Source organism: Rhinatrema bivittatum, chromosome 8 (assembly GCF_901001135.1).
Source record: "Rhinatrema bivittatum chromosome 8, aRhiBiv1.1, whole genome shotgun sequence".
In the NCBI taxonomy this organism is placed as follows: Eukaryota; Metazoa; Chordata; class Amphibia; order Gymnophiona; family Rhinatrematidae; genus Rhinatrema; species Rhinatrema bivittatum.
Genome location: NC_042622.1, coordinates 141430970 through 141458132, shown reverse-complemented (window position 1 = coordinate 141458132; position 27163 = coordinate 141430970). Strand labels below are relative to the sequence as shown.

Here is a 27163-nt window from a genome sequence, read left to right as displayed (position 1 = left end):
AAAAACGGGAGAAAATTAGTGCAAAAAAATGACTTCTTCCACTAAAGTTCTCCAATTTTTGTTCATTCTAACAAACACTGACAAATCAAGGAACAAATAAAATAAAAACTGAAAATAAACATCTATATGTTAAATCAGTCTTTTTTCACTTTATCTGTGAAACAATGGTGCTCTGTTAACTGACGCCAATATGACGTGTCAGAAGAACGCAGATACCAGTCTGACCTGTTAGGGATCAGGCACAGTTAGTCCATAGGCATGCATGATATGCTGCTGTTTAGGTTCCAGTAGGCAGCAAAATATATGGTATCCTGCCAATAAGCCAGAAATGAAATTCTTGATACTGTACTTTCTATAATCTATGTGACTTATGTTGTAACTTTCTCCTTCTTTTCTTACCCTTTGATTGGCAACACATGCAGAATTGTTAATCCAATAGAGTTATCTACTTCTACTTGGCCCTCTTGTCTGGTTTACATGTGCACATGGTGGGTTTTAATCCTATTTTATTCTACAGCTTTTTACTAGTGTGACTAATCCCACAACAAGATGCAATGTTTCATTAAGAGCAGTGCTCTGGAGCAAAACTTCACTTTTCTGAATAACGAAGGTCGGGAATGGATTATTTTTTATCTGGCTAAGGGCCAGGTGGAAGGACAGGACAACAGTAGGGCAACGCAAACACACAAAGGGACCAATGCAAAACAGTGCGTTGGACATGCAACCACAGCCCCTTATGCTATAAGGGGATTAGTGCGTCCAAAACACGCATCCAACTCCCCACGAAACTAATAGCGCTCATCACATGCAAATGCATTTTGATGAGGCTATTAGTTATTCTTCCCAAATCTAAAAAAAAAAAATATAATGTTCGCCAGACCCACACATTTCTGAGCAGCCCAAAAAGTGTACAGAAAAGCAGAAAATACTGCATTTCTATACATCCTCTGACTAAATATCGTGGCGATATTAAGTTGGAGGAACCAAAAGATTAAAAAAAATAATAATAAAAAAAAAAAAAAAAAAGTGCCAGTGGTCAGGTTAGGGAAACAGACGCTCGGAAAATTGAGTGTCTGTTTTCCTAACCCAGACAGCCACCTCTCCTGGGCGCCTGCTTCCAAGGAGGCGCTAGGCAGTGCGACCCTTCATTTAAAAATTGAATCATCCACCCAAGAGAAAGGGCCTAGGCACACATTAGGAAAGGCCCTCAAAACTGAGCGCCCATTTTCCCTGCTCATTTATTGCATCGGCCCCAAAGCCTGCAAGCAAAGTCAGGGCTTGCACAATCCTGAAACACATCTTTTATACAAGGTTTTAAATCTCTTGCAAACTTCCCGACAGTATAAAGCTCCAAAGAGAAAAGCATGGGAGCAAAAGCTTGTACAAAAAAATGCTGGGTTAGCCCTGCAGACTCTAATTTCAGCCATTGTCTTGGGAATAGTGCAGCAGAGATGCCCTCAAATCTGGGAAGGGAGGGATGAGGGCTTCCAGCATTCTGGTGGTCCTGCCAGCCACAGACCAATGCTGGGACATGGCCCCCTCCAGTTCTTGGGACCAAGCATGCCATCTGAGGTGAGTACATTTAAAAGAACGAAGAATTAAAACAATGAAAAATTAAAGTGGTGCAGAACTTTGACCGGATTCTTATGTTCAGCCCTTACGAGACCTTCGGGCTCGGAGGGACCTTCCCTATCTAGTGGGAATGCCCAGCAGTTAAGAATACTGGTGTGTATGGGCAGAGAGGGGAGGTGGCTCCTCCTCGTCCTTCCTTGGTGGTTCCCTGGGTCCTTCCAGATATTCCCACCACACAGGGAAGAAGGTCCCTTGAAGTCCGCAGCCTCTTGAACAAGACAGATTTCAGCTAACATCTTTAACAAAATAGCAGTTACTCTTTGAGTCCAATTTAGAGATTGGATTAAAGAAGGGGAAAAGCCTGAAAGTCAGTTTGCCTGCATGATTTTGAAACTCTGCATCATTTGCCCATATTCCTGGAAGTGAAAAAAAAAAAAAAACCACCAACAACAAACAAACAAACAAAAAAAAAAAGTGGGATTTTATTTCCCAAGGGCAGCATGTAAGGATCTAGTCAAAGGTCTGCAGCACTTTTTCATTTGTTTCTCCTCATTCTTTTAAACCTCCTCACCTCAGCCTTGAGACCTGGAGGGACTATCCCCCAGTGTCTTCCCAACCTTTTCAAAGCAAAGGCACACCTGCCTTAACAAAAATGCTGTGTGGCATACCAAGCTCTACGGAGCAGGCCAAAAGAACAAAAGAAGAGTTAGAGAAGCACTGAAAGCCTCACTAGTTCCTCTTTCAAATTTTTAAACAAAGGTGTGTGTGCCAGAGACCCGCATGAACCCATCCTTATGGACTACTTCCCTCTATATACAAGTGCAGGATAAGGGTAAGTAGGTGCAGGCAGCCGGCTCAGTTACTTTGGCTGCAGCATATGGCTGAAAGAGTTCCTTTACTGTTGCTATCCTGACACTGGCACATCCAGTGATCAGTGCATATTCTCCCGGACTCAAAGGAGAAGGCTCGTGCTGTGCGCAAGGTGTGATGCATTAAGCAGTTCCCTGCTATCCATAACCTGCATGCTGCCCATTAACTGCCACACTGCAGGGTTCATGCTGTGGCTGGGAAGAGGAGGCATGCACGATTACCTGCTCTCAGAAAGGTGCTTCTACATGTTTAAGAGGCGGCGCTAGTGTCTCTTGTTGCCACTGGCCTCATATCTGAGCAGGTCTGGAGGCACACTGGTTGGGAAACACTGCTCTGTGGCCGGAAGGGCCCCTAAGGTGGCAAAGTCCTGGTTTCTCCCTATCCAGATTTCAATGCAGTTCTCTGCAGCGTACCTAAGACAGCAGCTGGAGGCAGAGTCTGCAGGGCTGGTCCAGCATGCAGCACTTTTGCACAAGCTTTTGTTCCCATGCTTTTCTCTTTGGAATTTTATCCCTACAGGAAGTTTGCAGGAAATGTAAAGCCTTATGCAAAACATATTTCAAAATTGTGCAAGCCCTGACCTTTTTGCAAGCTTTGTGCATTTTCTATGCCCTACTATTCTCCTGTACTTAAAATTTGGCCCTCGGTGACCCATTCCTGTCCTTCATCGAAAAAGTAATGAGTTGCTCCAGAGCACTGCTCTTAGTATTTTGTTGGGAGATTAGTCACTCTAGTGTTAAAAAAAAAAAAAAAAAAAGGCTATAGGATAAAATAAAAGTTCACCCCCCACCTCACATTCACAGCTATGTGGCAGGAGAACCAATCAATGCCTGCAAATAAGATGGTAGTAAGCATTCTGCCCACTGGAACCTATCCAGCTGTCTGTTATGCATAACTATGGATCGTGCCTGGTCTTTAACAGCCCACACTGGTACCTGCATTCTTCCAACCATTCAAACTGGTGTCAATTAATTTGAGAGCACCATTATTTCATGGATAGCATATAGGAGACAATTTGAACAATAAAGACATGTACTTTGCACTATGTAAAGATTTTGAAGCATCAGAAGCAGGTGATGGATCACTAGCCCTGTTGCTCCAGCCGCTATTGATTCAGCCTCTTCTTCGGCTGATGGGACCTGAAGAACCCTGACAGGCAGGGGCTCCCCCACCGGCATTTATGTTTTCTGTTTGTCTGCTGCTACTCCCCACCTATGATGCTAGTGTCGTAATGGACACAGCAAAAACAAATACTGCTTTATTTTATAAAACATGCCACAAATATCACTTTGTTAAATATACTACTAAGCTCCCATCCTTAAGCTATGTCATTGCCTCAGAAAGGGACCTTCCTAGCCTTAAGCCTGCATCTTCTGTTAGCCTTTTAAAAACATTCCTGCTATCCAACTATTCAGTTTTAAAATGAGTAAACAAAAAAATCAACAAACTAGTTACCCTAGTACAGTAACCTGTATAGTACCAGGTCAGGGTCATTCTTTGAGCAAAACACAACCATGCCTCAACTTCCCAATGAAATGGCCAGAATAGAACCAACACACACTAACTCTCCCCCCCCCCCCCAGGATGAAGCGGGCTAGAACGGACACACACTAACTGTCCCCCACCTCCGGGATGGACTGGACTACCAATGACACAAGCTACCTGCCCTCCCTCCGGGATGGGCTGGCTAGAACCCACACACACTGTTCCCCCCCTCCGGGATGGACTGGACTACAAATGACACAAGCTACCTGTCCCCCCCTCCGGGATGGGCTGGCTAGAACCCACACACACTGTCCCCCCTCCGGGATGGACTGGACTACCAATGACACAAGCTACCTGTCCCCCCCTCCGGGATGGGCTGGCTAGAACCCACACACACTGTCCCCCCTCCGGGATGGACTGGACTACAAATGACACAAGCTACCTGTCCCCCCCTCCGGGATGGGCTGGCTAGAACCCACACACACTGTCCCCCCTCCGGGATGGACTGGACTACCAATGACACAAGCTACCTGTCCCCCCCTCCGGGATGGGCTGGCTAGAACCCACACACACTGTCCCCCCTCCGGGGATGGAGTGAGTGAGAACCGACATACGCTAGCTCCTCTCCAAGATGGGCTGAAATAGAACCAATACACGCTACCTATCACCCCCTTGGGATGGAGTGGGCTAAAACCAACACAGTACCCCAAGAACACTGGTATACAAGAGGGTTCCCACTGGGAGCTCTCTCAGCTTCCTTTTCTGTAGGAAAAGAGGCCAACAAACAAACTGTAGGTGAGACCTTTTTGTTGGACTAATTTAATACATCTGGGACGAACCTTTGAGAGCCTCATTTCTACATAGGAGTGGATTAAATGTGGCAACCCCAATTCTTTCTGTTTAGCTGCGCAGAAGCTTCATATGTCTAGCCAGTGAACAACAGATCCGGAGAACCCACAGAATAAACCTGGGAAGCGACTCCACACTGCCAGTTTGTTCTTAAGCTCTAAAAATAGATTGCAGTTCCCTCTCTCTCACACACCTTCATGTGGACAGGCTGTACTTCCCACTTAATACATACACTTGTGGTTTTAATCCCAGCTGTAAGAGATCTACTTACCGTAATCAAGTTAAAGTTGTGGTTTTAGCGCTCAACCTCAAAGCCTCTGAACTTCACCTGCAGCCCCCACCAATGTGCAGTCACAGGCCAGAAAACAAATCCTGCAATCACATTAGAGCAGACTGAAAACCTGTGCAGCTGACCTGGAGACTTAACCTGTTCCCCATGTGACCACAGCACTGCCTCCAGTTTATTCAATTTCTTGATGCACTCCCATTTCAGCTTTAACTGCTTCATCACCAGAGCCGGGGAAAACAATCTGTACTCTCGCCGGCCAATTCTATCCCAGTAGCGGAATAAATAGGGAAGATTTTCTGTGGACCAAGGTGCTACCTGGACCTTCAGGGGAGAAACCGTTTCTATTAAAAAAAAAAAAGAAGAAGAGGTGGGAAGGGGGAAATGATGCGTCCAGTGCTCCTGTGCTATCCTCTGGAAGGACCACTTTGAGATCTAGGGAATCACAACCTCTCCAGTGGGGAAAGTGGTAGTGCAGAGGGAGATAGTGAGGAAAGGTGAGACTAGGGAGGGAAGCAGGAAATAGAAAGATGAGAGGACAAGAACCAGGTGATGGCTTTTGTACAGTTTTTATTTTTCTATTTTATGTAGAAAAAGAAAAACCAAGCAGTTGTAGGCAAGACCTTTTTATTGGATTACCAATGTATTTGTGACTGGCTTTGGAGGGCTCCACTCCCTTTATCAGGTCAGTGCAGAGTCAGACTGAGCTTACGAGTACACTATATGCGGTGTTCAAAGCTATAAAGAACTGTATAGTAAAAGGCTGGTGCAGGGGAAGTATTAAGGGAGCATAATGGAAGGGGAACAAAAAGAATCTGGGTGCTGAGGGGGAAACCAATGTGTCTAATAAGTTTAATAAACGTATAAGGAAAGAGACAGACATTGGCTTCCTCAGTAAAACTGCACTAGTGACAAGTGAACATCTGTACTTCTGGGGGAATTTGGTGCAAAAAAAAAAGTAAAAAACATTTGCACAAAAAAAATTAGAAATTCTGAATACAATATTTTAAAACTTTACAGACCTTTCAGATAAACCAATATAATCACGATCTTTGAGTAATAATTTATAATACAATATAGAAAAAAATTACTTAAAGATGAAGAATATTTACATTTTTTGTGCAGACGTTTTCCATCATAAGGCCTAACCCCTCCAGATTTCTCCCCCCTCCTTCAGGCTTAATGATCCTTTTCAGCTCTCTCCCCCTTAAAGCTTGAACCCTCTTCCCCATGCTTGATCATTTCTCCCTTTTGGGTCAATTTATTTATTTAGTTAGTTAGTGTTTTTATATACCGGCATTCGTGAGAAAAGTTCACATCATGCTGGTTTACATTTAACAAGGGGTGTAAAATGAAAATAACACAGAACTGTAACAAGTGAGGAGAAACTCTGAAGTTACAATAAAACAGGGATGTTTAAAACTGGGAGAAGGAGAAAAAGGCGAGAGGAATTTAACAGAAGAGCAATTATTTACAATTGATTATCAATCTCCCTGGTTACTCACTACCCCCCTAGGGTTGACCCCTCTCCCATCCCTTTCCCTCCACCAACTTTTTCTCTCTGCCCCACAGCTTAACCCCTGCCCCTGTTCCCACCCCTCCTCCCAGGAAACTCTCTACAAGGCTTGAACCCCTTCCCAGCAAGACCCCTTAGCTTTCTCTCTGCTTCCCCTTCAGCAATCCCCTCAACTTTCTCCTTCTCTTAACTCCTGGGAGAGAGGGAGCAAACAAAGCTCCCCACTTCTCTCCCCTCACTCCAGCAAAATCCCCTCGCTTTCTCTCTTTTTGCCCCCTCCCATTTAGCAGGCCCCCCCAGTTCTCTCCTACATTCCCCCAAGCTGGTCTACGTCGCTTGTTCAGACTCCACCTGACCGCCACTGCCTGCCTTCCTTCCTTTGTGCAGGCCAAGGCTGATGCTGCAGTCTCGTCATTTCCAGCCTGTGTGGGCCTCTGGTTCATATAGGCCAGCCTGCTCCTTTCTCACTTCCAGCCAACATGGACGCTACTCCTTCCTCTCTTCTAGCCCATGCAGGCCTCCATTGCTGCTGCTGCTTCCTAGTCCCTACGCTTAATTCTGTGGGACAGATGCAGAATCCTGAGCAGGAGGGGGAATTCGACACAAATTCCTCACAATGCAGAATTCCCCCAGGAGTAACAGCTGGGATCAAAATGTGTGGAAGACTTTTACAGCTGGGACTATTAAACTACTGAATATGTATATTTATTATTTATTTATTAAAGGCTTTTCTATACCGAATTTCTTGATACAAATCAAATCAGCTCGGTTTACATCAAACAATTAGGAACTATAACCAACCAAACAGTAAATACAATTTGAAGGAGAGTAAAGTTACATTATAACAAGGATGTATAACTTGGAGGAGGAAAAATAAGAGGGGGACGAGAGATTAAGATATACATTGGGGTATGCGAAGGTGCAAACTCCCAGACACAGTGCCAACAAAAGCATTACTTTAGTATCAGAATAACGCTTTGGCATTCAGTGTACCAGCACTGAATGACTACGCAAATAAACACATGCCTACCTACAGTCATATACTATGTGTTCATACATATAACATGTACAGTAGGAGCAGTCAGCTAAGTTAATAGTGGCCCGCAGGCCTGGAGTCAGTAAATTTTAAGTCAGATCAGTGAAAACTGAAGGGTCACTTGTCTGGTTAGCCAGCATTCCCCAGCAACTCTGAGGGCAAGGGTCACATCATGAGAAACAACACAAACTGGGTAAATGGGATAAATACTGACATACCCTAAATATCGAGCATGTCCTGAAGAAGAATCACAGAAATCAATAACAGGTTAAACTTGGAAAGGATATAAGGACCCCAAGAATGGAAAAGTCACTCTTAGATGAGAACTAGCATGGTGCTATGCTAGGGACAGCAGAGAAATGAATATTTTGCATCTGGGCCACCAGTTTTTGCCATGAACCAGGCTCAGCTTGCAATGGGCTCATAGTTAATAGGAATTTCAGCCTGTGTTGCTATCTGCTTCTCACACGGAAGTAAGATACAAAAAAATCGAGAAGATACTCCACACCCTGCTGATATAGAGGGTGTGGAGAATCATAAATAAATGATACATAATCACTTTTATAGTTAAACTAAGAGGAGACGTGGTGTGCAGAGAAATTAAACTCCACTGAAACTGTTAATCCAGAATCATTTTTTCAAGAAAGTACATGCACAGAAAACAATGCCTGGTACAAGGCGACAAAAAGCTACCAAACTTTGTTCTTAGAGAATCTCGAGTCTAGACTCTCTAGAGCAGCGTTTCCCAACCCAGTCCTGGGGCACATCAGGTCCAGTTTTCAGGAATCCGTAATGAATGTGTCTGTGTACATTGGGTCTCCAAAGTATGTAAATAAATTCTATACATATTTATTACATATATCTAGACAACCATAACAATGCCTCCAGGACAGGTTTGGGAAATATTACTCTATAGCAGTGGTGGGCAATCCTGGTCTTCAAAGGCCAAGAACAGGCCTGATTTTCAGGATATCCACAATGAATATGCACATATCTCTCATGCATATTCATTGTGGAGTACTTAAACTAGGGATATGCATTCATTTCATGTTGTTTTTAAAACTAAACGATAGAAATATGATAGCAGAAAAAGACCATATGGTCCATCCAGTCTATGCAACTCTCTAATGTATATAAGCCCTTACAATTCCCATCATTCCCTCAGAGATCCCCTGCATCTATCCCATGATTTAGTTAATTTGGATACCATTTTTGCCTCCACCACCATTCCATGCATTCACTACCTACTCTGTATTGAAATATTTCCTAAGATTACTCCCGAGTCTACTCCCTTTCCACCTCATTGAATGAACCCTTGTTCTAGAGTCTCCTTTCCATTTATTTTCTTTTTTGTGTGCACTATTTGCAAATAGTGTGCCCCAATTCCTCTAACAAACATCCTAATTTGGAGGTCTCCAGAGACCCTATGTCCTACTCCACTGCTTCCCCTGGAGGTGGCTGAAGCTCTCCCAGAAAAGATTATAGTAGGACTAAAACCCAGTCACAATTCTCTTCCCCAAACCCCCAACCCATCTCTTTTGTTATGAAATAGCCCTCCCCTGTTGCAGGCCTTCCCTCCATTGCCCAGCCTCTCAACTCCCCCCAGACTTACCAAATCTGCCCTGGTGGCCTAATGGAGGCCCAGAGCAATCCTACTGGGACCCAGTAGCTGCCATTTTCCAAAATGGCACTGGCTGGGCCTTTGCCCCATCATATGACAGAGGCTGTCCATGCAGAGGCCACAGCCCAGGCCCAGGCCAAACACTGGGGCCTAGGCCAGTGGTTCCCAACCTTTTTTGAGTTGCGGCACACCCGGCACAGAGTTCACTTCATTGTGGCTCATCATCACTTTCTCTTCTTTTCCCTCTAATCCCACCCTGCTAGCATCATCACCTTCTTCCCTTCTCATTCCCCCTAGCATCATCATCCTTTTTCCTCTCCCTCCACCTCACCATCACATCTTCCTTTTCTCCCACCCCTCTTGCATCCTCAGCTTTCCTCCCCTGTCCCCCCCATCTCCCTGGCATCATCACCTTCCTTTCCCTCTCCTCCCATACCCTATGGAAAATTCAGCTGTCCCTTTTCCCATCTTATCCTGGAACCAGTAGAAGTCTAGTCAGTACTTATCTGTTGTGGCATCTTCCCCCTTTGCCAGCTTCCCTCTGCATTCTAACTGCAGGCCTGGCAAAACTACAGGGCCCATGCAGTTTCTCTAGCAGAGCAAGTTAACTGAATCGGTTATTTACTCTCTCAGATAATAGAAGGACCAGGGGGCACTCCATGAAGTTAGCAAGTAGTTCATTTAAAACAAATTGAAGAAAATTATTTTTCACTCAGCGCATAGTTAAGCTCTGGAATTCATTGCCAGAGGATGTGGTTATAGCACTTAAGTGTAACTGGGTTTAAAAAAGGTTTGGATAAGTTCCTAGAGGAAAAATCCATAAACTGCAATTACAGTAATTAATAAGCAATAGTAACTTGTGATCGATCTAATGCTTGGATACTTGCCAGATAGTTGCGACTTGGATTGGCCACTGTTGGAAACAGGATACTGGGTTTGTTGGTCCCTTGGTCTGACCCAGTATGGCATGTTCTTATGTTCTAAGCCAACAGAAGGGGGAAAGCAGGAGCAGCAGGTGTGCTGCTCTCAGACTCCTCTCTGCTGGCAGGAGGATATCCTGCAGGCCAGGCTGGAAACCAAAAAAATGAAGACTGCAGCTGCAGCACATCTGCCATCAGCCACAACTCACTGGCTGGGAAATTCCAGCCTAGGCTCAGGCTCTGGGGCCAGGGCCTGACGCCAAGGCCTCAGTCTGGGCCAAGCTCAGAGAGCGGAGACCTGGAATACAGACATCTTCCATCAATGTTCTCTTCAAATGATGCCCTCCGCTTGGAGGACACCGCAGAGAGATTGCAAATCCAAAAAAAAACAAAGATCTTCCACATTATGCCATGGTTTCCGCCAACGTTCTACAAGAGAAGCTTCCAAATGAGAGCTCCGGATACAATGCAAATGCCCAATAATTCCCATTTTAATTCTTCTCTTGGAATTGCTGATGTAGAAAAGATTGCAGGGACATTTGATTACATAAACCGTTTGCACAGTATTGCAATCTGTATAAATTTTAAGCAGATATAGTTTTGTTGATTCAGAATATTGAACATTCTGGATTACCCAAGCAAATCTACAAACTGAGCAGCTGCCACACTCAAAATGAACCGTTACAGATGGCTGAACAGTCAAAGAAGTAGTAGAAGTAGAGTGTACCAAACAATCATGTAAATGTCTTCCTCATGAGAAAGCAAACCAAGGGATATATGGGAAAAATCCATAATGCGAAAGGCAATGCCAGTGTCTTAAAATTATCCGATAAATATGATTTATTAGAATAAGGCAAAACACATACTACTGATAGAGAATCCATACTTATGCTGGATGTCAGAATTAAGTCACAATTAGTATATACATAGCCCTTTTAAAGGCCCATTTGATAACTCAATATGGATAGCCATGTTCAAGAAATCTGACAAATATTTCTCGAGCACAACTCTTAAATTGTATCATAGAAGACTACAGACATCTGAGATTAAAAATCCCACTGGGATGTTATATTTCTAAGGTAGTGACTTGGGTATCACAAAAAGTTGTTCCTGTCAGTATCCTTTTGAAATAGATGTTTGTAAACCAAAATATCCAAAAAAAGATATGTTCATCAAACTAGTATGTGCTGTAAATTGTAAATGGGGATTACAGTGATTAAACCACACAAACTCTTGAAACATATACTCCAAGTCTTTCCAGATAATAAAAATATCATCTATGTAGCACTTCCTTTTCTTATGAAACTCCAAAAAGGTGTGGTATATACATAACTTTGTTCGAACTGTGCTATGTAAAGACCAGCAACCAACAGTGCCCTTTACGTATGATTTTAGGAATTGAAAATGTATTAGAAGTTTATGCAAATGTTGTAAACCTTTATGATGGAGCCCACCAAATGACGGTATACAAAAACTTGTAAATAATGGCATCCATAGCTGTGCCTTTCACCTGCTGGTCTTGGAAGAGAAAATACAATTCCTTTTTAATGTTAATTCAGTTAATTACCCCCAAAAGACATATTTTTCGCTGAAAAATCATACACAGACATAGCAGAAACGGCTGTTCAAACAGCTTCTTCCTGAGGAATGTTCATATAGAGAGAGAGAACTATTGTCCAATGTGGCTAAATGCCCACCAGTCTGAAAATCAGTAGCAATAATAAAAAACTGAATCAAAGGTTGAAGGAATTTGTCCATATAAATGGACAATGGTTCCAAAAGAGATCCAATACCAGCTACTGTTGGGTGCCCAGGCAAAGTAATTAATGACATTTATTTTTGGCACAAAATAGATCACTGGAGTAATTGGATAAGGCTTATTCAAAAAATTATTTCCTTTTTATAATTTTAGAACACAGCAACATAATAAATGAAGGCAGATAAAAACCAAAATGGCCCATCCAGTTTGCCCAGTAACATATGGAACCCACTCTCCCATCCCTCCATCTTTTAGGATTGTAACTTCTGCTCCATACGAATTACCTTAGTGCTTCATTGTCATTCTCTTGCCAGTAAGGATCACCCATGTTTATCGTATGCTTTTTTTGAATTCCATACTGTTTCTGACTCCTCATCTCCTCCAGAAAGGCATTACTCTCTGTGAAAAAAATATTTCCTGAGTCTACCACCTCAGCGCTTCATATCATGACCCCTGCGCTTCTACAACTTCCTTTCCACTGTAAAAGCTTTGCTTCTTGTGCATTAGTTTCTTTCAGGTATTTATAGGTCTGTATCCTTTCTCCCCCTTTTGCCTCTCTTCTAGGGTACATATATTGAAGTCCTTCAGTCTGTCGGAGGGGTTTTGGTAGAGACCCTGCACCATTGTGATTGCCTTTCTCTGGATTATCTCTAGCCTCTCTATATCCTTTCTTACTGAGATCTCCAGATCTAAACACAGTACTCAAGGTAAGGCCTTTCTATTGGTTATGTCTCTCCCTATGTTGCGGTCTCCACCGCTTTCCCCTTACTAGCTGTAATCAGGGCTCACCTCCGAGGCCGGGAACGCCGCCTCTGCAGCTCTGCTGAGGATTCAGGGCGTCCGCCATTGCTGGGCCGTCTCGCTGCCGCCCCGCGCGCATGCGGGGATGTGCGTTATGGACGTACGCTCACCGGAAGCCTGACCCCGCCTGTGCTGGCCATGCCACGCCCCAAGCCCGATATAACCGGCGTTCCTCAGTCCTCTCATTGCCTTGCAACGAGGGTCGCTACAGTGTGTAGTTCTTAGTTGCACTTCCGTTGTTCTGCTTCAGCTACCGACCTCTGCTTGTTCCTGACTCTGCTTCTGCCTGCCGCCAGCCACCGACCTCTGCTCGTTCCTGACTCTGCTTCTGCCTGCCACCAGCCACCGACCTCTGCTTGTTCCTGACTCTGCTTCTGCCTGCCACCAGCCACCGACCTCTGCTCGTTCCTGACTCTGCTTTTGCCTGCCGCCAGCCACCGACCTCTGCTCGTTCCTGACTCTGCCGCCGCCTGCCGTCTGCCTCAGTCCACGGCTCTTCAGCCGCAGCTGCTGCGCCCCTGTCCTCCGGACAGCGCCCTACGCAGGCCTGGGCTGGAACTACTGCCAGACTGTCTTGGGTCCTGATACCTTCTACTTCCTACCAGGCTCTGGCCTACTCGCTGCTGGCTCTCCTACTGCACCCTGCAAGTTCCATTCAGGACATTACTGACTCTGACCCTGCTCCCGCTTGCTCTGTGCTCCCTGGCCTATTGGCTCTTGCTGCTGGACTCTGTGCTACTCCTTGCCCGGGCCTTCCTAGAGAGACTGACACTGTGCATAAGTCCCAAGGGACTGGGACCCTACGGGCTCCTCCTGGGGGGTCCCGGTTCCCGGGTGAAGAGCTTATCAGCACTCCCAAGTCCCAAGGTTCTGGGACCCTACGGGCTCCTCCTGGGGGGTTCCCAGTTCCCGGGTGAAGGTCCTACGTGTGTCTCCTAAGTCCCAAGGCTCCAGGACCCTACGGGCTCCTCCTGGGGGGTTCCTGGTTCCCGGGTGAAGATCTGTGCCTGTGGCTCTGCCTCCCGAGCTACTCTACCCAGGGTGGTTCGGCTCAAGGGTCCACTCTCGAACCGCAGCTTCCCAGACTGCAACACCCTATGCACCTCAGTATCCCTCCAGCTCTGGCCACTCCCTTATCAAACTATTTTGTTACCTTGAGATCATCAGACATCAATCCCTCCAAGGTCTCCCTCCTATTCAATGCACATCAGCTCTTCATTAGTTACTATTACATACTGCTCCTGTTGAGTTCTACACCTAAAGTACATGACTGCAATATTTGGCATTGAATCATAACTGCCATGAATTTGACCACTTCTCAGCTTTCTTAGATCATTTCTCATTCTGTCTCCCTTGGGGGTGTCCACTCTGCTGCATTATCTTTGCATTATCCACAAAAAGGCAAATGTTTCTCTCTAATTCCTTTGCAATATCAGCTACACAGATATTGAACAGACCCAGCCCCAGGATCAATCCCTGAGGCCCTCCACTAAACACCTCTCTCCCTAGAGTGATTTACATTTACCACTATCCTCCGTCATCTAACGCTCAACCAGTTTCTAAAACAATACACCACCCTGAGACACCCGTTCAAGCTGCGCTAATGAGCTTCCTATGCAGGTCATTATCAAAAGCTTTGCCGAAATCAAAATAAACTGTATCCAGCGCATGGGTGTGATTTGATTCGCCAGTCATCCAACTGAAGAAATCAATTAAGTTTGACACAGCCTGCCTCAGGTAAAACTATACTGCCTTGGATCCTGCAATAAACTGCATTTCAGATAGTCCTATATCCTTTCATTTTGCCAAGTCTCCATCAATTTTTCCATCATGGTGGTAAGGCTAACCAGCCTCCACCTCCTCTCTGTTACCACTTTTATGAATAGGGAACACACCTGCCCTTCTCCAGTCCCACAGAACCACACTTGTCTCTAAGATCTGTTCAGCAGGCCCTTCAGCGGACTTGCCAGAACCTCGCTGAGCTCCCTTAGTATTCCATCCAGCCCCATGACTTTGTCCACTTTTGTTTTTGCTAGTTGCCCATAAACACTCTCTTTCATAAATGGTGCTGTGTCTAACCTGCTCCCTTATGTACCCTTGGCAAATTATCAGTGGTCCTTCTTAAATGAAAACCAAAACAGAAGTATTTAGCATTTCTTCCCCCCCCCCCCCCCATCTCTCTCCACACCATTACTCTTCATCTCCTCTCAGTTTTATATTCCTACCTCTTGCCTTTCTTCTTTCATTGACTTACCTAAAAAGCCTTGCTCTAACCCCTTTTCTATCTTTTCTTCTGTTCCTGCTTCTTTACCAGATATCCTGAGCTCTCTTTGTGATCCTTTGTACTTTTTGAATGCTGATCCTTTTGCCCTTACTTTCCCAGCCATCTCTTTGGAAAACTATATCAGCTTTCTTTTCCCTTTATTTGTATTCACTTTCTTGATATAAAGATTTGTCACCCTTGCTATAGTTCCTTTAAGTTTAGCCCACTGCTCTTCCACTTACTTCAGCTACCTACTCCCACCTTGCCAGTGCCTTGTTCTTCCACTTGTATCAAAGTCGGTGCTTTTATAGTAAGTACTAAACAGTATGGAAGTAAATGTACCCATTTAATGGTTCAACAACATTGAGCTGTAATACCATATATACTTGTGGTGCTTTCGGTTAACATAGTGATTTGAAATAAGAAAAGAAAGAATGAAGACGTTCCATACTGTTTAGTACTTACTATAACATTTAAAAAAATATTTTCTATGCATTGCTGTTTGGAGATACATTTAATTCAATTTGATTTTTTTTTTTTTTGCCAGTATTGATTACAGCGGCTTGAGGCCTGTTGGCACAGGATGTGACAGACAGGTTAGCTTGCTACTTTTGTAGTAAGTTATGAATTGGTTCTTTTCCCCAAATGTCATTATTTCATTTTTTCTATGAATTTTTTCCATGAATCTTTTTTCTCAATTTTCTAATATGATTTATTAAAAATATCACAAAATAAGCAGGAGGTTTTTATAGAGGGGAAACTATTGTTTCAATAATTTTTCGTGACAGTAGTGTCTTTTTGGTTAGTTATCGAATTCACACTACTTGTTTGACAGTATCATCACTGCTGACTTTTTGTCACTGGTTGTTCCGGCGAGCTGTGCCATGTTAGAGAGGGGTGCGTTTGTAAAATGAGTATCCCTTATTTGTAAGAGGCAACATGCGGTTTAACGTGTGACCAGCTCAAACAAGCACAATTGTCAGTGGATACTTCCTGTGGAAAATGCTATGCTCTGAATTGATAACTTCAATAATGGACGTATAACAGCTCAGAAGATAGGTGCATTGAGCAAGAACACTGGCAGGAGTATTTTTGTACAAGCAAAATAAGCTAAAACTTATTTTTTCATAAAGGATACAAGCATTCCCAACAAATAGCAAGCACATATAACTCTTTATAATAGTCCCCTGATGAAGCCTTAATGAGTTGAAACTTAAGCCTATGCTGCGATGGACCCTAGAATACCTAGAAATATTAAGTGTACACAAGAAAATGTTCGCAGTGCCTTAAGGACACTATCAGAAAGAGTTAAGTGTGATGAATTGGAACTATATCGTTGCAACTATGAGGTGTGGACATGTTGATTTTTAATGCTGGATGCAGTATGAATGGGAAGTGTGTGGTGTGAATGGTTTTTAAAAGGTGCTGGTCTAATGGCATGTGCAATATATTTGTATAAGATTTAATAAATTACCGTAATGTCAAAGTGTTCTCTATTATACTATGGATATACAATTTAGATAGTGTTTCTACTTTAGATATATATATATATATATATGGATAGATAGGTATAGATAAATACAGATAAAAACAAAAAATTCTAACATAAAAAGCTACTCCTCCCACTTTTCTACAGATCTTCCTCAACAGATTGGCCCATTCATGAGACTCAATTGCACTACAACTCCATGAAAGCAATAATGTCAAGGTCTTCTCCTTCTCCACGAGAACTTGCAGATCAGGAATTTTGTTGCTTAGATTATGAGCATTTGTGCTCTTGGCCTTCCATTTCTTTCTCCTTGGCTTGTCTACACTCTGTAAAACCTCTTCCCTGTTACTCAAGAGTAGACCTGTGAGCTTCTCATTTTGGGGATTTTTCCCACAATATGTGAAATATGCACAAATGGACAGTAGGCTGGGTTGAAGCCTTGACAATCAGCACTATTACTCATAAGTTTCAAACTTGTGCTAATTTAAATACCTTTTTGTGTCTAGATTACATGGTCATTTTTCAGCACTTTTGTATAACTTTGCATGTTGTTCCAGATTATTTAATAGACATTTATTGAAAAATGTTAATTTTTAAATATATTCCTTTTGAAAAAAAAATCTGTATCCTTTTATTCTTATTTCTTTTCTTTCTCTATTTAAGTCTTTATTCCTCTTGTTTTCGTTATATCTTTCTCTTTTTCTTCCTTCCCACCTCCCTCCTGGAGTCTACCTAACTTCACCCTCCAGTCTCCCATCCCTCTTCTGCTCTCTTCCCTCCCTCGAGCATCCTCCCTCCCCACAATAATCTCCTTTCCTTCTCCTCACCTGTTTCAATCCTTCTCTTTCAGCACCTCTTCACTTTTCCAAGACTCCCTCCCTTCCCTCTTTCCTGTCTATCTCTACACCTCTTTCTCCTCCAGTCATCCACCCCTACTGTCCTCTGATGTAGCACGTGTGCTCCCCCCACCGCTATCTTTTCAAATGATTATTACACTCAAAAAAGAGTTTAAATTAAATAAAAATAAATACATTTCCATGCGGCCAGTATGGCAAGAAGCAGCTGTCAGTCAAGAGCTTCACAGGAAATAGGTTTTAGTGAAAGGTTAGGGATTGTAGCAGATTCAGTGCATGAGAGATTGGAGGTGAAGCAGAAAGTTGCTTCACTAAAAGATCTGAGGGAGGAGAAATGATAGAAGACTGGATGGGGAGGCAGCATTAGCCAACATTAGAAGAGTCAGATGGGTAGGTGCCAATTTTCCATTATGACAACAGCTTACTAAATCTGTAGCCTTTGCCAGGCCATTATGGGAAATCAGGAGGCCCCAGATTCTATTGTTTTGGTGCTACTTCTCGTAAGTTTCACACTTGTAGTTACTCAACCATTTTTCAGTAAGTGTTTAGTTAGCAAACGGTCAAGGCACTTTATGTTAAACTGCGGCTTAACCCATAATAGTAAGCAGGGATCCAATCTGTTTTACAGCTACTTTCTCTCTGCATTTTTTTTAATCTTCCTAACACCAAACTTTTTTCACTGATCAAAGTCTCTTCTTAGAGCAACTATTGAGAACCTTGATAAGCACAATCCCATCAGCCATCTGTCCTCCCAGGCTAATCATTGACTGATACCCTAATGGACAAATCTGTGCTCTGCTGACCCTAGTTTATGGGTTTAGGCACAGAATCTGGAGAGAATGTCACAAGCAAATTGTGATAAACAAAAGTACTTTTATAGCTGCAGATATCAAGTCAATTTTGTTTATGTAATGTGTGCAACTAGCACTGCACTCACTGGCAAAAAGTATGTATGCCCATGGAAAACAAATATTAAAAGCAAAATGGTAAATCCCATGGGGCTCAAAGGAGACATCAATGAAAAGATACTTGAAAATGGAGGGTCTTTAAAATAAATCGAAGATTAAAGTCCAGAGGAAACCTTATAAAACATGCAGCAAGAAGTGTAAGAGTAAGCAAGCAAGCTAAAATCAATGATGAAGTAAGTTTTGCTAAAGAGGGCAAAAACAATCCCAGTAATTTAAGGAAGGGTGCTGAAAGCTGCTATAGGTCTCTCTGTGTGTAAAGTGGGAAACAGAATACGGGGGGTGAGGAAGTACATGTGTAAACAATTGCCATTCCTGCTCATAAGTTTCAAATGTGCCAATTTAACTTGTTTTTTCCTGTATCGGGATAGGGATGAAGAAGAATGCTAATTTTGCTGCAGTACTTTTGTAGAAAATAAACCAACAGGGAGGAAGTGACATCACACACCTGGATGGCGGCTTAAAGACTGAGCTCCCGACCCGATTTTTATAATCCCTCATCTAGCGGGGTAATTGTACCTCTCCTGCACTTGGTTTTGTATATTATTATCTAAAGGGTGCACCGATGACGACGCGCAAGAAATCAGTGTATTTGAAGCAGTTCTCTTACGAGACTGCCGCAGTGAAGAAGTCAGGTGATCTGCCAGAGGAGGTGGAGGAAGAAAATAGTGCCGTCGCTTGCTGTTCTGTGCTCAGGGATGTCCCCGCGGACTCTCCCGTGTCCATCCTGGGATCTGTGCTCTCATTAGGAAGTGCTTATGACAGAGATCGCTTTCTAGTGGACAAGGAGCATTTACAATACCGTGTGCTGCCCTTCAATCTCACCTCAGCTCCATGGGTCTTCACTAAGTGCCTGGCGGTTGTGGGGGCACACCTGCACCGGCAGGGAGTGCACGTGTTCCCCTATCTGTATGATTGGTTAAGAAGCAACATCCAGCAGGGGATGCTCAGCTCCCTGACACTAACTACCCGTGCACTGCAGCCTCTGAGGTTTGTCATCAACTACCCCAAGTCCCATCTCAGCCCATCTCCACATCTGGGCTATATTAGAGCCAGACTGGTCACAGTTCAGGTCAAGGCGTTTCTGCCCCATGAGAGTGCTTGCCCTGGCGTCACTGGCAGGTTTGGTCTGCCGCAGTTGTCAGGTTTCTGCTTGCCTGATGCTCTGTCTACTGGGTCACATGGCTGTGTCTGTTCATGTTACCCCATTCTCTCGATTGCATATGCACAGTGCTCAATGGACCCTGCGCTCTCATTGGCTGCAGGCAACCCAGGACCTCAGCGCACATGTCTGCATCAAACAGTCTCTTCAGGCCTCCCTGTCTTGGTGGGACAATCTCTCTAATCTGGATCGGGGACTTCTGTTTCAAACTCCCCTACACCAGATTGTGCTCCCCACCAATGCATCTACCCTGGGTTGGTGGGCGCACGAGGACAGCCTCTGTACACAGGGTTGATGGATGGCACAGGAAGCTTGCTGCCAGATCAACTTCCTGGAGCTCTGAGTGATCCGCTACACTCTCTGGGCATTTTGGGATCGTTTGTCCCACAAAGCTGTCCTGATCCAAATGGGCAATCAAGTTGCGATGTGGTACATCAACAAACAGGGAGGCATGGGCTCCTTCCCCTTTTGTCAGGAGGCGGTGCAGATATGGTCCTGGGCCCTATCCGAAGGCATGCTCTTACAAGTGATTTACCTGGCTGGGACGGAAAATGTGGTGGCAGACTGCCTGAGACGGGCGTTCCGACCACAGGAGTGGTCGCTGGACCCTCAGTAGCAGACCGGATCTTCCGTCTGTGGGGAACCCCAGATGTGGATCTCTTTGCCTCCCCTTGCAACAGCAAAGTCAGCCACTTCTGTTCCTTGTACAGGAGCGGCAGAAAGCCAGTCTTGGATGCCTTTGCCTGCTACTGGGGCAACAGTCTTCTGTATGTGTATCCTCTGCTTCCTCTGGTAATGAAGACTCTCATGAAGCTCCAGCAGGACAAGGGGACCATGATCCTGGCCAAGGCAAGTATGGTTTCCAATCCTGCAGGACCTATCGGTCAGAGAGCCCATCTGTCTGGGGACCTCCCCTGATCTGATCACGCTGTGCCACCCAAATCTCAGGTCATTCTTTGACTGCCTGGATGTTGAGAGGCTAGTCCTGCAGTCCCTTGACTTTTTTGATGATGTGTCTCAGGTACTGGTAGCTTCAAGAAAGCCTTCCACCAGGACGTTTTACTGACTCAAGTGGAAAAGGTTCTCCCTCTGGTGTGGAGGTCAAGGCTTGGATCCATTTGTCTGCCCCATGCTGCAGTTGCCAGACTAACTGTGGCACCTCTCGGAGGCTGGCCTGAAGATCAACCGTGTCAGGGCCCACCTAAGTGCCATCAACACTTACCATCAAGCTATTGGTGGTACGTCCATCTCTGAGCAGCCCTTAATAGGGCAATTTATGCAGGAGTTGCTTCAGATGAAGCCCCCCCCCCCCCCCCCATGCGTCCTCCTGTTGTGTCCTGGGACCTCAATGTGGTGCTAGCACAGCTCATGCGTGACCTGTTTGAGCCTATGCGCTCTTGCGATTTGAGATACCTAACACCTGGAAGGTTCTCTTCCTTGTGGCGGTCACTTCGACTCGCAGAGTTAGTGAGCTTCTGGCGTTGGTGACGTATCCATCCTTCATGAAGTTTTCATGATAAGGTGGTCCTACGTACTCACCCCAAGTTTCAGCCTAAGGTGGTGACTAATTTTCATCTTAATCATTCTATTATTCTGCCCATCTTTTCCCTAAGATCTCATTCTCACCAAGGTGAACGGGCTCTACACAGTTTGGACTGTAAGAGGGTTTTGGCCTTCTATCTTGAATGTGCTGCAGGCCACAGGCAGTCCTAGCAACTCTTCATATCCTTTGACAAGAACAGAATGGGCATTGCGGTGGGCAAACAAACTCTGTCCAACTGGCTGGTGGATTGCATCTCCTTCTGCTACACGCAGGTGGAACTTCAGCTTGGAGGCCGTGTTAAGGCTCACTCAGTGAAAGCCATGGTGGCATCGGTAGCCCACTAACGAGCAGTTCCCATTGATAAAATCTGTAGAGCCACAACGTGGAGTTCCTTACACATGGTTGCTGTTCACTACTGCTTGGACAAGGATGGTCGACATGAAAGTAACTTTGGCCAATCTGTCCCTCATAACCTCTTCCAGGCTTAAAAACCCAACTCTCCCTGCCTAGGGCCCATTGTTTGGGTTCATGTTATCTCCCTGTGTTACCAACAGCACCACAGTTAATTTCATGCCTGTTGGCACCTGGTTCGGAGCCTGTTGGTCATAAGCCTTACCAGGAGCAGCATGTAGCTTGGTATTCACCCATCTGTGAGGACTACCATCCTGCTTGTCCTAGGGGAAAGCAGAGTTGCTTACCTATAACAGCTGTTTTCCTAGGACAGCAGGATGTTAGTCCTCAGGACGCCCACCCGCCAACCTGTGGAGTTGGGTTCTCCTGCATTTTATTTTATTTTTTCGCTTGTGAATTCTATGTTACGAGACTGAAGAGGGATCCCACATGGACATGTGGATAGTGGCATGCTGGGCATACTCAGTGTGCCAGTCAAAGTTCTAGAAACTTTGACAAAAGTTTTCCATGCCAGGATCCATCTGATGATGTCACCCATCTGTAAGGACTAACATCCTATTGTCCTAGGAGAACACTTGTTACAGGTAAGCAACTCTGCTTTCCAACACTATTTTAATATGAGCAGAAAGGCAGAAAGACCTATACTTTGCCTAGGTAGAGAACCATCTCCTGCTACCACTCTCAAATGTTTTAACATTAGACCAAAACACATATGGGACAGAGGATGGCGAGATGTCTTCTAGAAAAGACAGAAATTAATAAACTGTCTGAAGACTGCATGAAGGAAAAGTGGACGGGATTTTGAGACCAGTAAGAGAAAGAATGGGAGCAAAGTGAAGATGTACAAAGTCAGTAGTAAATAAAGAACCGAGGGAAAGTGGTGGGTGATATGGAACCTGAAACCAGGGGACCAGAGGAGTGGAAAGCAGTAATGATGATCTTAAAGTGAATTCAAGAAATTAGTGGGACCAATGGAGTTCTTTACAAGAGTGTGGATGACTTAGGATCAGGGCCGGATTTAATAATTGGTACCCAAAGGAAGAAGGCTAGAGATAGGGTAGTTTTGCTTTCTGTAAATCAAAGAGCAGAAGGGAGAGCTCCACCTTGTGGGTGCCTTCAGAATTTGGTGGCCAAGGCCCACGCCTATGTTGCTTATGCTTAAATCCAGCCCTGCTTAGGATAGCGTTACTCAAATCAGTTCTGGACTAACCCCTAGCCAGTCTGGTATTCATGACATCCACAATAAATATGCATAAGTTAGATATGCATGCAGTAGAGGCAGTGCATGCACATCTCTCTTGTGCATATTCATTGTAGATATCCTGATAACCAGAAAAAGCTGAGTACTCCAAGACTGGCTTAAGAAATATTGAGTTGGAAATGCAAGCATATGTTCTGTAAGTTTGCTTATCTATAAGCAGGGTTCTCTGTAGACAGACAGCAAGATGAATTAGCCATGACGTGTGGGTAACATCATCCGATGGTGTCAAATGGACCCATCTCTCAAAATTCAGTAAAATGTCTTGCTGACTATGCAAAGTGATTCCATGCACATGCTGTCTCATCAGTCCTTCAGTCCATTTTGGAGTTTAAAAAGTAAAGCAAATTTGTCAACTCTCAAGGAAGGCAGATAGATAATAAGCATAGCTAATTAATCCTGTTGTTTATGGAGAACAGGTAAACCAACTGGCTTTCTCCATCAGCAAGCAGAGCTGTACTAGCCATGACTTGTGGGGAGTCAAGATGAGGGTTGCACAGGGGAGCACTTACTGAATTAAGAAGCCTGACTCCACCAGTGGAAAGTGGACTTCTGGGTAAATAGGTTATGCAAAATTGCTTGTCCAAAACTAGTGTCATCTCTTGACCTGCTGTCCAGACCACAGTGGTATGTGAAGATATGCACAGATGATCTAGTTGCAACTTTGCAGATGTCTTCAATCAAAGCAGCCCTTAGGTGAGCAACTGAAATTGCCATGGCTCTCCCGTGATGAGCCTTGACAGAGTTTGTAATTTGTCAGTGCATAACTCTCTGTTAGCCAATTTAACAGAGTTCTCTTAGCAACAGCTACTCTCAGTCTATTGGGATCAAGAGATACAAATTACTGACAACCCCAACAATGAGGCTTTCTTAAATGGTAGGCAAGGTTCTCTTACAATCCAATGAATGAACAGCATTCTTGCTTTTATGCGCACAAGGCCTCAGAAAAAAAAAGAGAGAGAATAATGGCTTGAGATATATATATATATATATATATATATATCTATATAGCGGACATCATTTTTGGAAGAAACTTAGGGTGAGAACATAGGACCACCCTGTTATAGAAGAACTGGAGATATGGTGAAGAAGAGACCAGTGCTTGTTTTGTACTGATTCATGGAGAAGATGCAATGGCTACCAAAATCAGTATGTTCCAATTGAAGAACTATAAGGTTCAAATGGAGACTTTATAAGCTAAGCAAAGGCAATATTAAGATTCTAAGGCAATGGAAGTTTAGTGACAGGTGGTTTAGAACAGGGGTGGGCAAACTATGGCCCGGGAGCCAAATCCAGCTCAATGACATACTTTTTCCTGCCTTCCTTTCAATGCAATTTTCCTCAATGTAAGCGGCCCACTGTAACCTTGCAACAAGGTAATCAACAATAGCCTGACTTTGCAGGCCTTTGTTGACGACGCTGATCTGGGTGTTGGCACCAGCAGTGATATCCTCCTCGAGAATAGCAGCATTAGGAGAGCAGTAGGAAGAGGAGAAGTGCTGTGTTCCTGCCAGATTTGACTGTACAGCCAGTGGGGCAGGAAGAGAAGGACCCCCCCAACCCCCAACACTCGATCAGCCATATGATGCGTGGCAGTGCTCCCAATGATGCAGCTGCCATTTCCAGCTCCTCCGTTGTGGTGATTCTTATTCTTTTTTTTTATGCCATGGTGCAGCTAATTTCATGGGAGTTCTAGAACGGTAGTGGTTGACTCATCAGTTACTTGCTCCAGCTCACCTCACTCACTGCCTCTCTCCTTCCTCATGGCCCTCTGGCACAACTCTAATCCTTCCAGCCTGCATAACAGCTGCTGCTGAGAGATCCCCAGGCTCCTGCAGCACCATATCCACAGTTATCAGCTGCGCATAGCAGCTCACGCTGCCATCTCTCCTGAGGCCAAAATATTGAGTTAAAAAAAAAATCATAAAAGTCATGGCCATATTTCCTGACCCCTGAGCCAACACTGCACCCCTTAAAAAACTCAGACCATGCTCCCAGGTACCCACAGATGCCCTACCATCATCAGGGCAATCATGGCTCACAGCAGCATCATGCTGCTACCATTCCCTGGCCTTCTCTATTTCAAATGTTTTTAAACTTGTGGCCATATCCCCATGGTCTCCCCAGGCCAACCTGGCAACCCATAGGTCTCATCACTGCTGCAGAGCCCACCACAAGCCAGGGACTCCACAGTGATGAGCCTCCCACAGCATCAGGACAAGTAAATAATTATTTTTTTTACTTTATTTACATGTGTATGTGTGAGTGAGAAGGAGCACTGTGTGTGTGTGTATGGGTGAGTGGGAGAGAGCACTGTGTGTATATAGGTGGGTAAGAGCATGTATATGCGTGTGGATGATAGAAAGAGAGCACAAGTGTGTGAAACAATGCCCCTTGTCTTATTGGTATGGTTGCTACTTTGCTCTTCGCTGTGCGGAGTACTTACCACTTTAACTGCCTGCTCATGCCCCCTCCCCTCGAGTGCCAAGAGAGACCCAGCCCTCGGCTCTGATAAGCACCAGAAATGTGGCCCTACTTAAAATTTTGCCCACTCCTGGTATAGAATGCCATGATCCTTTCATAAATTTGGATATCAGCGGATGAATGGAGATTGGTGCTGCTCCTGCCTGTTGATAGTACACTGCAATAGCATTGAGATATACTTTCCCTGAGGACATGCTAAGTCTTGATGAAGAAAAAGAAAAACAAGTAGTGGATCAAGTCATGTGGCTATAAAGGAAATGGATCCAGAGCGCCAGCCTGACACCAGGCTGAAAACCTCTTCCATTTGAAATTATAGGACTTTCTAGTTAAAGGTTTCCTGGCTAAGATCGAGACGTCTTCCACTTCTTTTGGAAGCAGAAGAGATGAAAATAGAGTGTGTGTTCAACATAAGAAGGTGCCATACTGGGTTAGACCGTGTGTCCATCAAGCCAAGCATCCTGTTTCCAACAGTGGCCAATCCAGGTTAAAAGTACCTGGCAAGTACCCAAACATTAAATAGACCCCATGCTACTAATGCTGGTAATAAGCAGTGGTTATTCTCCAAGTCAACTTGACTAATAGCAGTTTATGGACTTCTCCTCCACGAACTTGACCATACCTTTTTTAAACCCAGTTAAGTTAACTGCATTAACCACATTCTCCATCAACAAATTCCAGAGTTTAATTGTGTATTGAGTTAAGAAGAATTTTCTCCAATTAATTTTAAATGTGCTTCTTGCTAACTTCATGGAGTGCCCCCTAGTCCTTCTATTATTTGAAAGAGTAAATAACCGATTCACATTTACCCGTTCTAGTCTTCATGATTTTGTAGACTTTCATCATATCCCCCCTCAGCCGTCTCTTCTCCAAGCTGAACAGCCCTAACCTCTTTCGCCTTTCCTCATAGGGGAGCTGTTCCATTTCCCTTTACCACTTTGGTTGCCTTTTCTGTACCTTCTCCAGGGCAGCTATAACCTTTTTGAGATGCATTGACCAGATTTAAACTCAGTACTCAAGGTCCTTGAGCACTTTTTGGCTATCTGCAGAATCAGGGGAAAAGCATATATGAGATCTGCATTTCAGGCAAGCAGAAAAGCATCTTGAGCGGCCCTGAGTTTGCTGGGTAGAACGGAACAAAATCTTTCCACTTTTCTGTTTTCTTCTGACACAAAGACGTTTACTGAATAATATCGCCAAAGGCTTCAACTCACCTTATAAAAAGGCACAAGTTCCAATTCACAGAGTGAAACCGTCAGCATACTACTAACATTTTTCTTTGCTTTCAGCTTTTGGCTAAGAACATGTTTTCTTAAGAAAACAAAATATATCCTTATTTCTGTAACAAAAGCTGCTCTGTTTCAGTATTTTCTTCTTTCTTCCATGCTCTGTGCTTCCGTATCTTCACCACGCCTACTACTAGACCAGTTTAGTAAGTAGCAGGGCCTAGCAGTGAAGTATATGGATTGTAGCAGAAAGCTCTCAAATGCAAAATACCATATCAATTCCTTAAACCATGATTCACATGCGATATCAAGCAAATCCCTGAACCTTACTCTGAGCAAACTTTTAAATTGGGTCTTTGGAGCACAGATACAGTAACTGTCTTGGGTGCATGAAGTTCTACACTACTACTACTACTTTCTATAGCACTACTAGACATAGGCAGCACTGTACAAATACACATCTGAGACAGTGCCTTCTCTGTAGAGCTTAGAATGCGTCAAAACAGACAAACAGGACAAGTATGAGAATTAGGTAGTGTCCTTTATTATGGAAAATGGTTAAAACCAACAAAGGTACTGACATGATCTTGAGGGTACTAATAATGATATGAGTAGTCCACGAGGACAGTGAGGTAGCATCTTATTCCAGGCACATACTTCACAAGAAGTAACACACTCTGTGACATCTTAGCTCCATTCCATATCCATTAAAATTCACAGGCAACTAATTCTTTAGTTCTGTGGCAACCAGGATGGCCTACCAATCGGAAATCATGACCGCTTCAAAGAACTTCCA

General features: G+C 44.2%; 1 protein-coding gene across 2 annotated transcripts in view; it reads right to left on the bottom strand.

Annotated features, from left to right (window-relative positions):
* The window catches only part of SLC31A1 (solute carrier family 31 member 1), a 117944-nt gene that overhangs the window by 67809 nt on the left and 22972 nt on the right, over positions 1–27163 (bottom strand). Inside the window, exon 2 of one of the 2 annotated variants that reach the window (XM_029612645.1) lies at positions 5048–5148. The exons of the other annotated variant lie outside the window; for it this stretch is intronic. The gene's annotated coding sequence lies outside the window, so the exon portion shown is untranslated. The remainder of the gene's footprint in view (positions 1–5047; positions 5149–27163) is intronic. 2 annotated transcript variants of the gene reach the window in all.